This window comes from Cygnus olor, chromosome 6, assembly GCF_009769625.2.
Source record: "Cygnus olor isolate bCygOlo1 chromosome 6, bCygOlo1.pri.v2, whole genome shotgun sequence".
Taxonomy (NCBI): Eukaryota; Metazoa; Chordata; class Aves; order Anseriformes; family Anatidae; genus Cygnus; species Cygnus olor.
Genome location: NC_049174.1, coordinates 7,337,720 through 7,352,582, shown reverse-complemented (window position 1 = coordinate 7,352,582; position 14,863 = coordinate 7,337,720). Strand labels below are relative to the sequence as shown.

General features: G+C 44.1%; 1 long non-coding RNA gene across 2 annotated transcripts in view; it reads right to left on the bottom strand.

Moving 5' to 3' along the window:
* Positions 1–365: 365 nt before the first annotated feature.
* The window catches only part of LOC121072593, a 35,922-nt gene continuing 21,424 nt past the window's right edge, over positions 366–14,863 (bottom strand). For both annotated transcript variants that reach the window (XR_005821331.1, XR_005821330.1), the window contains 2 exons: positions 10,100–10,232; positions 366–3,103 (listed from right to left, as the gene is read on the bottom strand). This is a non-coding gene — a long non-coding RNA (uncharacterized LOC121072593). The remainder of the gene's footprint in view (positions 3,104–10,099; positions 10,233–14,863) is intronic.

The following is a 14,863-nucleotide window of genomic DNA, read 5'->3' as shown; positions in this document are numbered from 1 at the left end:
AAAACAGGTAAAAGATCCCATACAGCTGTATAACAGCCTATTTTACTGTAAGTCCATGTCTTGTGGTTAAAATTTTTGATGTTTATGAATAAAAGGGCTCTATCCTGAACTTTTCTCATGGTTCCTAATTCCTGGATGCCTATGAGGAATTTGTACTGCAACCGTTTTTTGCAGTGGAGGACACTTCTTTCTTCATCCAGCTGTTTATACTCATTATGCTTATAAGAATATTATGTTTTGAGGCTTCTGATTTCTGGGGAAATGTCACTGAAGCTGGACCACTTCAGAAGTTATTGTGCAATGAAGGACAGACTGTCATACACACAGCCATTTTACACGAGAAGCCAGGCTAAAAGGACAGGAAGAGATTTGCTATCATTTCATATAAAATTGGAAAGCAAAGTTAAGAGAGCGTGACTTCAAGACCCTCCCTGAATCCTTAGGAAGACTGCATCCAGGTGTTCGAAGCTGGGCCTGGTCTCGTAACAGAAAGCCTCAAACCATGTATCTTGCCAATCAAAAACGTGCAAAGTCAGATTTACGTTTGGTACCACTTCTCTGTTTAAGAAAATGTCATTTTTTGTCTGCTGCTTCGCTGCTGCTTTATGGACATTGGACACAAAACGGTTACACTTAAGACTAATCAACAAGGCAAGCCGGTGTATTGACTATATAGTCAATCCGTATATGAATATTAAATGCATTTTCCCTCTTTGGACCCCTTATTTTCACTTGGGTTTTGCCAAGGGGCATTATAGATTGGATATTCAGATACATTTCAATTCCATAATGGTTTTGTAGTTGAAGTCATGCATAAAAGGATGGAAAACATAGCACGCTTTACTGAAATAAGACCCTGTGAGCATTGAGGAGTTATTTTTAATATTCCTAACACATGAAGCCTATGCTACAAGGCATTTATGTAACTCTTCTTTGTTTAGTACCACCTCCATCAGAACATAAGTATTTGCAGCTCTCTTGCAAAAGCATAACCTACCTTGAACACATTATAGAATCTGTAAAAACTTCCCAGTTATTTAAAGAAAGAATCAAAGATTTGACCTCACCTGAAATAAATTAAACAAATACCTCAATGTAAATGATTTTTTTTTTTATCAGAATTTGTAACCTTGGTAGACCTTGTTAAGACACACACTTTGCCTTATTTTTTTTTTTCTCTGTACCTATAAATCATTCCTTTAACGTAGTCAGTGTAACGTAACAAGTACTAAGCAGGGTTTGTTTTTTTTTGTAACATAACAGGGCTTCATCTGAGGCAGGGAACCTCCTTGTTTGGTGCTGTGTACCACAGATCCTAGGAGGCCCCAGGCCAAGTGAACTCATGTCTGGTTTAGTTTCTGGGGATAATTAAAACTGGCCTGGTATGGGCTGTGCAGAGCACTGTGCAGAATTGTATTGCAGATACTTCTTATCACTCACACTCTGATTCGGTTCGATAAATTGAGCATTTCACATAGAAAGTTCTGTTGCAAGCAGGCAGCCTCTCACTGCCAATCACTCCACAACAGGAGTGCCTGCAATCCTGTTCTACCGATGGGCTAATAAGACATCGAAACATCTCATTCAAGAAAGAGAGGCACAGACAAGTGCATCATCTTGGGCAGCACGTAGTTATCTTACTTTCAAGCTCATCACATCTACAGCCCTGTCCACTAGAGATCCCAGCTGGTCACTTCATATTAAACTTTGCCTAATGCAGAGTCTTCAGCTGATGGTGTAAGCAAACAGAGCCAAGGAAGTTACAGTTGGTCAATGTGTGGTCTATTAGCAACTTTATAAGGGCGTGTTTTATTCCCAGTGAAACCAACAGCAATTTACAGCAAACACCCTTGTGTCCCAACAACATGAGTTTATGCGTGAACAGTTGCCACAGGAGGTGCTCGGCTCTGCCCTTACGACAGATGACGTAATATGCCGCTAACAGCAATCGCTGCTGGCTCCTTTGGAAATTTTGCTTTGGAAATTCTGCTTGTCAGGCAATGACAGATAAAGCTGTCCGTGGCTGATTGTCTCCAGATTGGATTACCACACAGGGAATTTCACAATCACACTAGATTTCAATTATTTTTCTCCTTATTCTGGGTAAGAATTTAATTTTTTTCTGTATGACAAAATATTGCCAGTACATCTTTCTTGTCTAAGCTGAAGTTGGCTTCACTAGATTGCCTCTGCTAGAGGCCCTTCTCCTAAGTGCAGTGCTCTTCGCAGTGAACTTGTTTCTTCTGCAGCAGCTCTTTTCTCCAAGCCGTCCCCGAGATCCTGCAGCTTCTTGCCAAGCTGCACAACACCTGCCATTTGAGCTGGCCTGTCATGATCAGACTTTCATGCTGCTGACGGATTTCCTCTGTCATTTTTTTTTCCATGCTAGTCAATAATGTGTTAATTTTAATAACACAGTTTTTGGATGTAATGTTATTCGCAGGTCCGCATCAACTCCTAGGGCTGCATTCTTGAAATTACCCACTTCAGCTATGCCTGTTAATTTCCCATGAAGTTTAAGAGTTCTCCATGTGTTATGCCTCTAACATGGAGCCACTTCCCATCACTTTTCTAAGCACCTTCTACTCCAGTTCATCTCAAAATTCAAACAAAATGTTTCTTGAAATGTATTTTACTTCCCAGCTATTTCGCACTTGGGATGTGAGCAGGCACTGTTTCCATCTCTTTTAGAGGTGGTACTCACTTGCAAGTAGAGCCAGGCTTACTTATGAGATTCAAGCAGTACAAGGAAATCTTTTCATGAGACTGATCTGAATTTTGATTATCTAATAAAAGGTGGAACAGGAGACAAAATTGGTTTGATTTGATTTACAGTCTCTGAACCATGCTGCAAATGTAGCCCTCCTTTTATGGTCTCAAACTGGTTCCAATTTATTCCTGTGTGTTATTTATGCAGATAACATTTACTGAATAGTTTATCAAGTAATTTTCAGATCGGGCTTGCTGCTTAAGAGTTATTTTACATAAATTGATCACCAGCTACTGGTTTATTAACCTGTTTAGTATACATGCTACAAGGAGGAAGATCTCCTAAAACACAGTATTATTTCTGCTCCATCAGGTCCTCACAGGAGACATCATACTGTCAGAAGAAAAATGAAGAGCAAACACTGAAATCCCAGAAAGATAATTCTTAATAATAATCAAGGAGTCATAGCCAAGTTTGTGAAATTTGTGTCAGTTACCCATGCATAACAGGTTTTATATTATGACATAAGAAAGAAGACTGAAATCAAAATCAGGAGAAACTGTGGTAGGCACTGTAGAGGAGCAACCTGTTCCTCAGAGAACTCAGCATCTCAATTTGCAAAATACTGGGCATGGAAATGTGGAGACGTGAGATGGCAGTGTCCAAGGATGGTCCCCGAGTGCCAGAGGATGCCAAGCCTTTTCGGCATCTTCCATGGCCAAAATCCCAGTCCTAGCAACTTGGCACTGCTGAAATCCAAAGGGGGAAAGGCACCGCCCAGCCCTGGGATCAAGAGGGCACAGACACCACTTTACAGGACACCTCTCCAACCCCAAGACAGTCCCTAGAAAGATCCTGAGAGGAAAAGCAGAATCCTTCTCAAAGTTGTTAATCTAAGAGTAGTATTTTAATTACTCAAATTGTAAGAAATACAGAAGGCAAAATACTACAGAGGTGACTCTAAAAAATATCAGCTTCTAACTCCGAAATATACAGTAAGGAACATTACCATAATAAGCTCTGAGGAGATACAATGAAAACTATTACAGCTCCAGGAAAGACACATAAAGATGAGCATAACAATTACCTGCCTGACAGAGAAAAAGGAAGAAAGGTACATAATTTAGAGTACTGCTGTTACTGGCTTTAAGACAGATATATAATGAAGAGTATTGCAGTTACCTAGTTCTGACAGAGATATAATGGCAATCATTAGTTATCTAGCTGTAAGGAGGACATGTAATGTGTAGTATTATTGTTACCTGTCCCTAAAAGAGAGCAAGAAAGAGGGGGAGAGAAAGGGGATGATAAACCTGGACCGTTACCTGGCTTTGCAAGGCAGAAATTACGGAAAGATTTGCTGCTGCCCATAGCTGTGCTTTACGGTTACTAATTCACAGAGGGAGAGGCAGGGGAGAATGGAAAGCAGTCTGAGTTATACTGTGGTTATCTGGTACAAGGCCAGGCTTCCAGCTGGCTGCAGCTGATAAAACTCACTCACATTTGTTGCAGCTACGCTGACTTTGGGCCTGCAGAGAAGGAGATGATGGGGGATACGGGGCCTGCCCCAGGAGAAACAAGCACCTCATCCCTCCCTGAGTAAGCATGAACCACCAAAGTTTTCCCAGGGTGCTCCATCACCCCACAGACCCCACTCAGCTGCCTGGCAGCAGCCACCTCCAAGACTGAGCCCACAGCATTTCCCTGTGCACTCACTCCCAGGAGCAGGCAGGAGGCACCAGTGACAGTGAAGGGCAAGAGAAAGGCATGGAAAAAAGAGGGGCTGTAAAGAATGGAAACATGGTCTTTGAGATCTCCGAGCCACACAACATAGAGGTACAGTGCATCTGTACTTCTGCAGAGAGAGACAGATGCTTGGAGCTCTCTGTAGCCTTCAATGTCTGTCTCTTTCCTGGATGAACGATGTCTGACTATCAACCCTACCTTCAGACCAAAAGAACAACTGAAAAAAATAAATAAATCTGGGGGGCAGAAGAGGGTAATAACATACAGAAGAAAGGGTGGGTGAGTTAATGAAGACTACAGGAATGAGGGGAGACCATAAACATTGTCATACCAAGTAATAATGGCACAGACAGTAAGTGGCCTACCTCTCCAATTTCTACAGTGCTCCTCCTATTTGTCCTCAAACTCAGGCTTCAAATTTCATTTCCAAGGGCATAATACTGCCAGGGCTTGAGGACAACTCAAGTGAAGTCAGTGTTTCATGTCAGCTCACTGAGTTTTCAGTCAGGTCCCTGATTAAATTCTAGGTGAAGGAATGTAGCAGAAACTTCAGTGAGAGTCAAACTAATCTTTTTATTCCTGTTTTGACCATTATTTGCTATCCATTAAGTGGAAAGATGTGAAGTTCAGCTGAAATCATTGAATCTTGTGGTGATTAATTTGTAATGTTCCAAGAAGAAAGATGTTCCAGAAACCCCACTGTTCTTCACAAACTGCATGGCTGCTCAATCAAAGCGCTTCTCTAACACCAGCCTCAGTCAGGAGGCAGAGAGAGAGAAATGGGGACAAAGAAAGAAAAGCAAGGAACAGGGCTCTGAATGGGGAGGGAGTACTTGTCTATTTAACCTGCATTCAGAGTAATCAGCACTGTCAATACTACCGAGAGAAGGGTTTCCACCCCTTCCTCTAATAACACAGTTCAAACTTGCGTATTCCGAGGCAGCAGAAGCACGTATCGCTGAGATTTCTAGGCAGGAGCTGTCACCCTGGATCACTACACACCATCCCGACCAACATCACCCTGCAGTGCCTCTGCCCTCTCCTCCAGCAATACCTGCTCTGAGCATTTACACGGTGCCTTAATAAACAGTGCCGTTATCACCAGGGTGTGACTATGCATTAGCGGAGCAAGGACCTGAGTATTAGGTTTGACCCAAGTGTATTCATATGCACATACATGGCCTTTGAACCCTCTGCTAGGAAAACTACCTGTGGGCATTCCTCCAGAGGGGCAGAACAGACTCAAATTAAGACCCTGCACTGCATCTGTACTTCTAACACAGACAGGAGACTCTCACTGAGCAGAAAGAAAGCTCCTGGTGCTGAGAGCCATTTGTTTCTCTTGGACGAAGACAACTGGACACAAGCAACCAGGCTAATTCATAACTGACCTCAACTTTCACTTGGAAGTCTGGAATTAGACAGATCAGTAATGTTTCTTTTAACATGTACTTCTGTGAGTCCCACTAGTGACCTGAACAGGAAAGGACGACTTGCTGAAACGGGCTCTGCTCTTCCGACACTGCCCTGTGTGAAGGCTGACAGCAGCCTCTTCTGTGGGCATTTTGAGAGTGAGAGACCTTGAGACGTGCGGATCCACAAACACCCATCCTGGGCACTGAATTCCTGCCCTTAATGCTATTTTACACTCTGCCAGGCTGAAGTAGAGAACATCTGGCTTAAACTCGATCTGAAGTTGCTTCCCTCACCCATATTGTGTGGATCTGAGTAACTTTGAGGGCTGCTACACTCTCCCGGGTTGATGTAAACAGACCTTACAGTCAGTGAGAAGCAACTTCAGTAAAACTGTTCACCTGCTGCAAGTGAAGTGGCAGGATCCAGCCATCATTTATTAATAAAAAATAAATATATATGGCATATATCTGCTTTGACTATGACATGAAAAGGTACAATATGCGGAACTGAACTTCTCTCGATTCCTTATGGGAATACCACGCTGTTCTTTCACAGACTGTTTTGCCTAACACTGAATATTAATTTTCAAAAAAGCTCTGTTACCCCTCTCTCATCTTTCCTCAGACTTTGTTTTTTTCTCAGTAAAGTTTACTTTCTACTTTTTGTCTTTCACTGTTCTTTTCCTTTTAACCAGTAGACTTGGCTAGATGATAGGATTTCTGGTCTGCAGAGTATCTGGATATGTCAACATTTCCTTTCTTTCCCATACAGACTGAAAACAAACACATCCAAAGATTATGAGTTTCAAATAACATGCTTCTCCTTCACTTCTGTATTTATACATGCATTCTACAAAATATACATGACCATTACTGGCATGTTTTACTGGAATGAAATGATACTCTATTTAAATAATTCTCTTTAAAATAATTTTTGGCAGCTACTACTTAAATATTTCAATCATCACTAAATTCCCACTCTCTGCAGAAAGCTGAAAATAAAAATACATCAATTCTATTATGCTATGACACAAAGTAATGTACGACTACCTAAAAAACATACAAGAAATAAATAAAAGACAAATTTCTAAGGTTTCTGGTTCAGCTCCCAACCTTTCCTCAGCAGAAGCTCTGTAAAACTTTACTTGCACATGCTTTACATTTTAAAGTGAGCCTGAATACAGCCAGCAAGACGAGCTCATGCTCAACTTCACAGTAAACAAATACTCCTGCCACCATCAACATGAGCTATTTATTATTATTATCTGCTTGGTTGTTTTTCTGGACTGATGTCTTTGACTCTAGAATATCATTAACAATACCAGGAATGAGGTGATTATCTGCCTCTCTTCCTCCTCCTTCAAGCAAAAAGAAAAAAAAACAAAACACCACCCACACTCACTCTGGTGCCCATCACCTCCCCAGCCCTACCCTAATGTTAACATCCACCGCAGGCTGCCCTTCCTACACAAGTCTCTGTGCACAGGTCCTGCAGGAATGTGTGGAGGCACTGACACTTCATTGAGAAAGAAATGATGAGCTTCTGTTCATTTCAGTTCATACTTTTTTGAGCTCAATGACTTGAGAGGCGGCAAAAGGTTTTGTGGTTTTCCCCATAATTACATCTCCATTTCTTTGGCACCAAAAACTGGTAAAATGATGTTAGTTCAATGCAAAGGGTTCGGCTTCAGGGAAAAAAAGTCATACCAGCTTCTTTCGAGTTGTCTCCAGTAAGAGCTGCACTCCCACGTATTGACCAAGCAGTACGCTGCTCACTCATACAAATGGGGTAGGAAACAAGAAAGTGGGAAGCCTGAATGACCTTGTAGAAGTAGGGGGGAAAAAAGAAAAATCCAGGCACTTTTTGCAGCTTTTGAAATATAAGAACAGACGTAGCTTTGGAGACAACTGAATTAATTCATACACAAATGTTCCTTTTGCATCTTTGTTTTCATTTATTTCCTGCTTGGTACCAGCAACAGCAATACTGAAAACCAGTGCATGACAAAACAATCAAATGAGGTATTTGGCGCAATGGCTAATTTGTACTCTGTAAGCCTCCCCTACAAATTCTATTAACTGTTCTTCCTGCTTTGCTGATGCTTTTTTTTTTTTTTCCCCCTGAGAGCACAGTGAGTCCTAAAGCCCAAGAAACATTTCAGTCTCTTTCCTCTCCCCTGTGACTACCATGCCTTAAGCCCCAGCACTACCCACGTGGGCAGATCCAGCGAGGAAGCCAAGGGGAATATTGTTTTGCATTTTTTTGAAGGGTGCCAGCTACTACTTAGCAAAGCCTATTGCACAGCAGGCAAAAGGAGGAGGTCAGAGGAGGATGTTGGATCTATGATTCGAAAACATAAAAGGCAATAATAAACTTGTTTTCAGCTTCCTTTCAAAGAGGCATGGCCAGAAGAGAGAGAGATCTGCAGTCTTTGCTTTTGACCCTGACAGTCAGGAGAGAGAGACAGCAGCATTCATGTCATGGATGGACACCCCAGTGGGCAGCAGGTTTTGAGGCAGAGGGCCTGAGCCCTGGGAGGCTGGGCAAGGAACTCCAGGTGAAACAAATCCCCCACAACTGCCCTAACTTGGAGGGTAACTTAGGAACAGCACTTATCTTCCCTTTGAAAAGCCTTTGAAATCACTTGAAAGAAAGCAACAAAAGGAAAATTCCAGAAAAAATAAAAAAGGCACATGACTTTCTGCACCCCACACTTCCTTCAGTGTGGGCTTAACTATCACTTTAATTACTTCAGCTTCCAACTTTTTTTTCTCTTTTATTTAGGCCGCACTGGAAATTCAGGCACGTTATGGCTGGTTCCCTCAAAGCCACCTGAATAAGGATTCAAATGGAAATACCTGAAACCTGCGAACATTCACTGCTGGCCTCATCACAGAGTGCATTCAGCACTCTAACACCTTATATTGCTATTTACGTGAAAACAGAATCTTCCAGATTTCTGCCGTATCTTTGTGGAAGACTTTCAGAGAGTAAGATAGGTGTAAAGTCAAAGTGAAGTTCAAGAACAACCCCCCGTGCAAATCACATGCTTCCACACAGAATACATCTAGTTCTGCTGTGCCAAGGGCTAATGAGGATCTAATTATGACAGAGAGAGATTCCCCTCTTGCCCAACAGCAGAGAGGGATGGCTCCTGACAGCCCCGGCCCATGCAGGATGGACAAACCACAAGGTGCTTTCCACCTCTGCCTTGCCAGGCGTACCACACCCTCGCACAGGCTGTGTGGCACGGAGAGCTAAGCTGACCTGTGGTTCCACACTGCGCAAAGCCCGGGCAACACTACTGCACAAGTCTGCCCACATTAGCAGCATTTATTTTTAACTTTAATAGACTGTCACAGTGCTAACACCAACACAGAGCTTCCGGGTGGTTAAGGAGAATGTTCCCCATTATAGCAATCACTTCACACAGGATGTCAGGACTTAACTCTAGTCTCTGTTAATGGTTAAGATAAAATTCTGAGGGAGCAAGCAACACGTTTCTCCTTGTTTCCTTAGGTTAGCTCCCTCTGCAGCAGCCTGTCAGCAGCTGGGGAAGTACGACAGAGAAAATGTGACTTAGACCTCAGCCCAGTTGGTATGACTGTGCTCCCACGCAACAAGACATGGAGGGCCCATGGTGGTGTACAGCTGCCCCCCTGAAATCACTAACATAACACGGCAGCGAAGGATCAACCTTGTGACTCCTGGAGGTGTGTTTTTTCATGGAGAAGGGTAAAGACAGGGAGTGAGTCATAGCCTCCTGCAGGCAGTCACCAGGGGAAGAAAGAGTGGAAAGGCAATGGAGCACCAGAGGACCCCAAGGGAAGGCATACTGGGTAGGCTCCAGGGTCTCATCCAGGAATGAATGGGTATTCCTGCCCCTAGAGCACATTTTGACCATCAGAGGCGCAGAAAACCTTCTGTTGAGGGGTACTTTGGCCATTTCCATGTGCAAATACTCATCACAACAAAAATCACAGCTTCTACAGGAGACGTCAGTTAATATTATGCTGTTAGTCACAACCAAACTCTGAGAAAAAGAAGCACTTCAAACTGACCCACTCTTTGGTGCCAACAGAAGCAGAGGACTCCCAGAGGCTAAAGATGTGTGAAGGGGGTCCCTGCTTTCATCAGGCTGCAGAGATCATGGCTTATGCAATGCTGGCATTGGACCTGTATCTTAAAGCAGTAACAATGAGACCCCACAAACAGTCCATTACCTACTTGTTCCTCCCTGTGAAGAGCTGCATCTTCTTATCATCTCTTGGAAATGGCTACAGTTTCGTTCTTAGAATTTCTGCTTCAAGCACACTACTGTCTTCTCATCAGATTTTGCCAGCAGATGTTTCAAAGGTTCCTATAACCAAGTAAATTGTAGTTAAAGAGGATACAATGGCATTACAAAAATACTGTATTTAATTAAATAACATGAGGTAGAAACCCAATATACGTCACCTAAAAATTAGTTTGACCTTCTAGTCCTTTTTAACTCTTTAAAATGGACCATTCCCTGAATTTTTACTTCATTCACTGCATACACATGCTGCACTAAAATGAAAACTGAAGGCCCCTTTCACAGAAAATGTTCTCTGAGACAGCTTGCTGCAGGCACATTTTCCTTGAACCACTCTGTTCTGCTACTTGTCTTCCTTGTGGAAGAAACAACCAAGATGTATATGGCTAATACATAATGAGATGTTTTATCATCTGTGCTTCTTTACGCCCAAAAGAACTCCGCTGGAGTATATGGATAGCAACAGTAACACACTCACACAGTGCACAAGCAGTCCTTTAATAAATGGTTTAGGAAGGGGTAACACATGCTTAATAGATGTTTTAATAAATGTTTAATCAATTGTTACAGACCAGGCAATTGCTTAAAACCATTTAATTCTCAGAGTTCTTGAACAGAAGACAAGAGGGAACAGTGCACTGTAAATACCAATTGTCAATGGCAACTTCCACAGCCCTCCCCAGCCTGCTCACCACGGCCAGCATCTACCCAGCTGTGTGGTCAATGTATGTCAGTCTTTGGATGCTCAAAGGAACACTGTAATACTGATACATCTCCTACATGCTATTCCTGCTAGTCCTTAGGGTATGATTCTTGGTATACATACAAAACGCAGAGCATTAGCCCTGGACCTATTTGCTCTGCCACTTTACTTGGGCTAAGTAGTCCCTTACTACTCTATTATGTTGCCAGTTTTGTCTATCATTCACCCCAAGAGATTTGCAGGACAGACTGTATTACAGGAAAGGAACATATTCACTCCCGTATGTTTGGCCTTCATTTTAACCCTATTCCTTCTGAACTGAGGCTGCCTGATTAAGAAATGGGCATCTTGCCTGCCACGCAAATTCAAAGCCCAGGCAGCACCCCTAGTTTGGAAAGACAATGCTGTTGCTTGGTGGTCATTTTCCACTGGATAGATGGCCAATTCCAGGCTGACTGGCAAGGAACACAGCATTACACCCACCCAAATTCAGTGAGGCAATCATTGAAAGATAGAGGATTGCAGAAAAAGATTTTACCTCTGCTGAATATACAGCATGGACTACATACTTGAACACCTCACAAAGCTTCTTCGTGGATTAAAGTTACTGGTCACCTTTTCGTCTCCCTCCTTAGCATGTCTTGTAAATATTCATGTCTTATCTGAACTTCTCTGCTTCATACCTCTGACACTTTTTTTGCAATCTCCTCTTTCTGTCTGGCCTGCCGATGTGGTACAAAACCCCTGCACTGACTGCAAGGGCTAATCCATCAGCACAGAAGACGAAGGTTGGGCTGAGGAAGCTGTTCAGCTGTGCCAGCAGAGGTTCAATACATGCCAATTTGCTTTGTGAAGGAGCTCTCAGCATAACCACCTCTCTTGTGTTTTAAAAATTAATTCCAGCTTGCAACAAATGATGGTCCTTTGCATAGGAGATTCCCTTTCCCTGATGCCAGCTAATGCAGTTCATCTGTTCCTTGTTGCTACAGTATCTGGAGGTCTGGCCATATGAAAGTTTTTTATTTCTGAAGTGCTCCAAGAAGGTGGGAGCAGAGCCCTCTTATAGGGATGAGTGGGGCTATACAATGCCCACATCACTGCTGTCTACCTATCTGTGACAATTTGGATCTGCATCACCTGTCCAAGGTCAAGCAGGGGGTTTGCAGCTGCAGGAGAATATAATCTGGTCACTCGAGTCAGGCTGTAATACCAAAACGACTAACGGTCTATTATCTTCATAGTCCAGCCTTTCTAGTCTTAGTCTTTGAACTCCTTGGGGCAGAGCTTTTTCCCATGCCAGGAAAGCATTCTAGCTTCGCACACAAACAAATACCATGCTTGTTAAATAACTGTACTACTAGCACACAGAGAGTCTGAGACAGAGAAAGGCTTCGAGACAAGTCTGACAAATAATACAGGCCTGAAAGGGGATATAGGCTGAAAATATGAAGAACATGAAAACTTTGAGAAAGTCACACTTGTTCCTGGGAAATGTCACATTATTTGGCTATTCAGAAAAAAAGGTTTGGAAGCACATGTTATGTTAGTCAAAGAATGTTAGTTCAAAAATAAAATTCTTATTTTCCACGCCAACAGATGCCACCCATTTCATTAGCAGGACTCCTCAGCTTTAAGCTGAGACGTTCAAAGCTGCCAACCAGAGTCTCTCTTCCCCTCTCCTACTTTCCTTAGCAATGAACAGAACGTGGCCATCTGAGATCGCAGCGGGCTTTGAGCCTCTCCATCTTGAAATAACATGCTTGCCTTTGAGGCAGTGCTTTGCACTGTATCCCACAATTTTCCAGTCCCAAAGCAAATGAGGAGCTCTGGTCTCAGTAATTAGCGTAGCAGACATCCACACAATGCAATAGGACAGCGCTGGTACAGATGGGACAAGACAAGACACTGATGCAACCCCAGGGAACACTCTCTGGGAGGACTGCCCTCACCTCAGCTCCCCTGTCAGCAAGTTTGCAGCAGCTAGTGGAGGAGCTGGATTAACTTTGGCCAGAGGCTGGCCAGGAGTATGGGCTGAATTGCCAGGGGCACAGGGCAGCCAGTGAACAAAGGGCTTTTCCTCAAATACCTGCTTTTCTAATATAGAGAACCAGCCACCCTGTTGCTTTGAGAACTCAAATAGTGTTACCAGCGCAGAACAGGAAAATAAAACAAAAAAGAGACAAAGATGCATTACTAGAATTGTATTATATATAAGACATTAAATGCAGGTGTTCTAGAAAGGATTGTGTAAATCCTGGTGATCATCACGGTAACATCCAGCACTCCACTGGACACGTTTAGCCAGCATCAATGTCCTTAAACAAAGCTGTACAGGGGATGAAACAGCGACCTGTGTGCATGCAGCCTGAGCTTCCCTGCCACACAGCAGGGATCACAGAATCATCTACGTTGGAAGAGACCTCCAAGATCACCTAGTCCAACCTCTGACCTAACACTAACAAGACCTCCAATAAGCCATATCACTAAGCTCTACATCTAAACGTCTCTTAAAGACCTCCAGGGATGGTGACTCAACCACTTCCCTTTGGCAGTCCATTCCAATGCCTAACAACCCTTTCGGTAAAGAAGTTCTTCCTAATATTCAACCTAAACCTCCCCTGGCGCAACTTTAGCCCATTCCCCCTTGTCCTGTCACCAGGCACGTGGGAGAACAGACCAACCCCCACCTCGCTACAGCCTCCTTCAAGGTACCTGTAGAGTGCGATAAGGTCACCCCTGAGCCTCCTCTTCTCCAGGCTGAACAACCCCAGCTCCCTCAGCCGCTCCTCGTAAGACTTGTTCTCCAGACCCCTCACCAGCTTCGTTGCCCTTCTCTGGACCCTCTCGAGCACCTCCATGTCCTTCTTGTAGCGAGGGGCCCAAAACTCAACACAGTACTCGAGGTGCGGCCTCACCAGAGCCGAGTACAGGGGGACAATCACTTCTCTAGACCTGCTGGCCACCCTGCTTCTTATGCAAGCCAGGATGCTGTTGGCCTTCTTGGCCACCTGAGCACACTGCTGGCTCATATTCAGCTGCCTTTCAACCAGTACTCCCAGGTCCTTCTCGGCCAGGCAGCTTTCCAACCACTCATCTCCCAGCCTGTAGCGCTGCCTGGGGTTGTTGCGCCCCAGGTGCAGGACCCGGCACTTGGCCTTGTTGAACTTCATACAGTTGACCTCAGCCCATCGGTCCAGCCTATCCAGATCCTCCTGCAGAGCCTTCCTGCCCTCGAGCAGATCGACACACGCACCTAACTTGGTGTCGTCTGCAAACTTACTGAGGGTGCACTCGATCCCCTCGTCCAGGTCATCGATAAAGATATTGAAGAGGACCGGCCCCAGCACTGAGCCCTGGGGGACTCCACTAGTAACCGGCCTCCAACTGGATTTGGCTCCATTCACCACAACTCTTTGGGCCCGGCCATCCAGCCAGTTTTTAACCCAACGAAGCATACGCCAGTCCAAGCCACGAGCAGCCAGTTTCTTGAGGAGAATGTTGTGGGAAACGGTGTCAAAAGCCTTACTGAAGTCAAGGTAGATCACATCCACAGCCTTCCCCTCATCCACCAAGCGCGTCACTTGGTCATAGAAGGAGATCAGGCTCGTCAAGCAGGACCTGCCTTTCATAAACCCATGCTGACTGGGCCTGATCGCCTGGTTGCCCTTCAAGTGCCGCGTGATGACATTCAAGATAATCTGCTCCATGAGCTTCCCTGGCACTGATGTCAAACTAACAGGCCTATAGTTCCCCGGGTCTACCCTCTGGCCCTTCTTGTAAATGGGCGTCACATTTGCTAGCCGATGACCCCTGCCAGCCTACATGAAGAGCACGTTGTGCCAACGCTTGCCGGTGTAAAGAAGAAAACAAGCAGTATGCTGACCTACCTGGCTCTCTACCTGGAACAAGATGGGGATAACCATCCCAAGACACACATGCTTATATTGTGAGAACCCTGTCCATGGCATTTTTAGTACTACACGCATCAGGC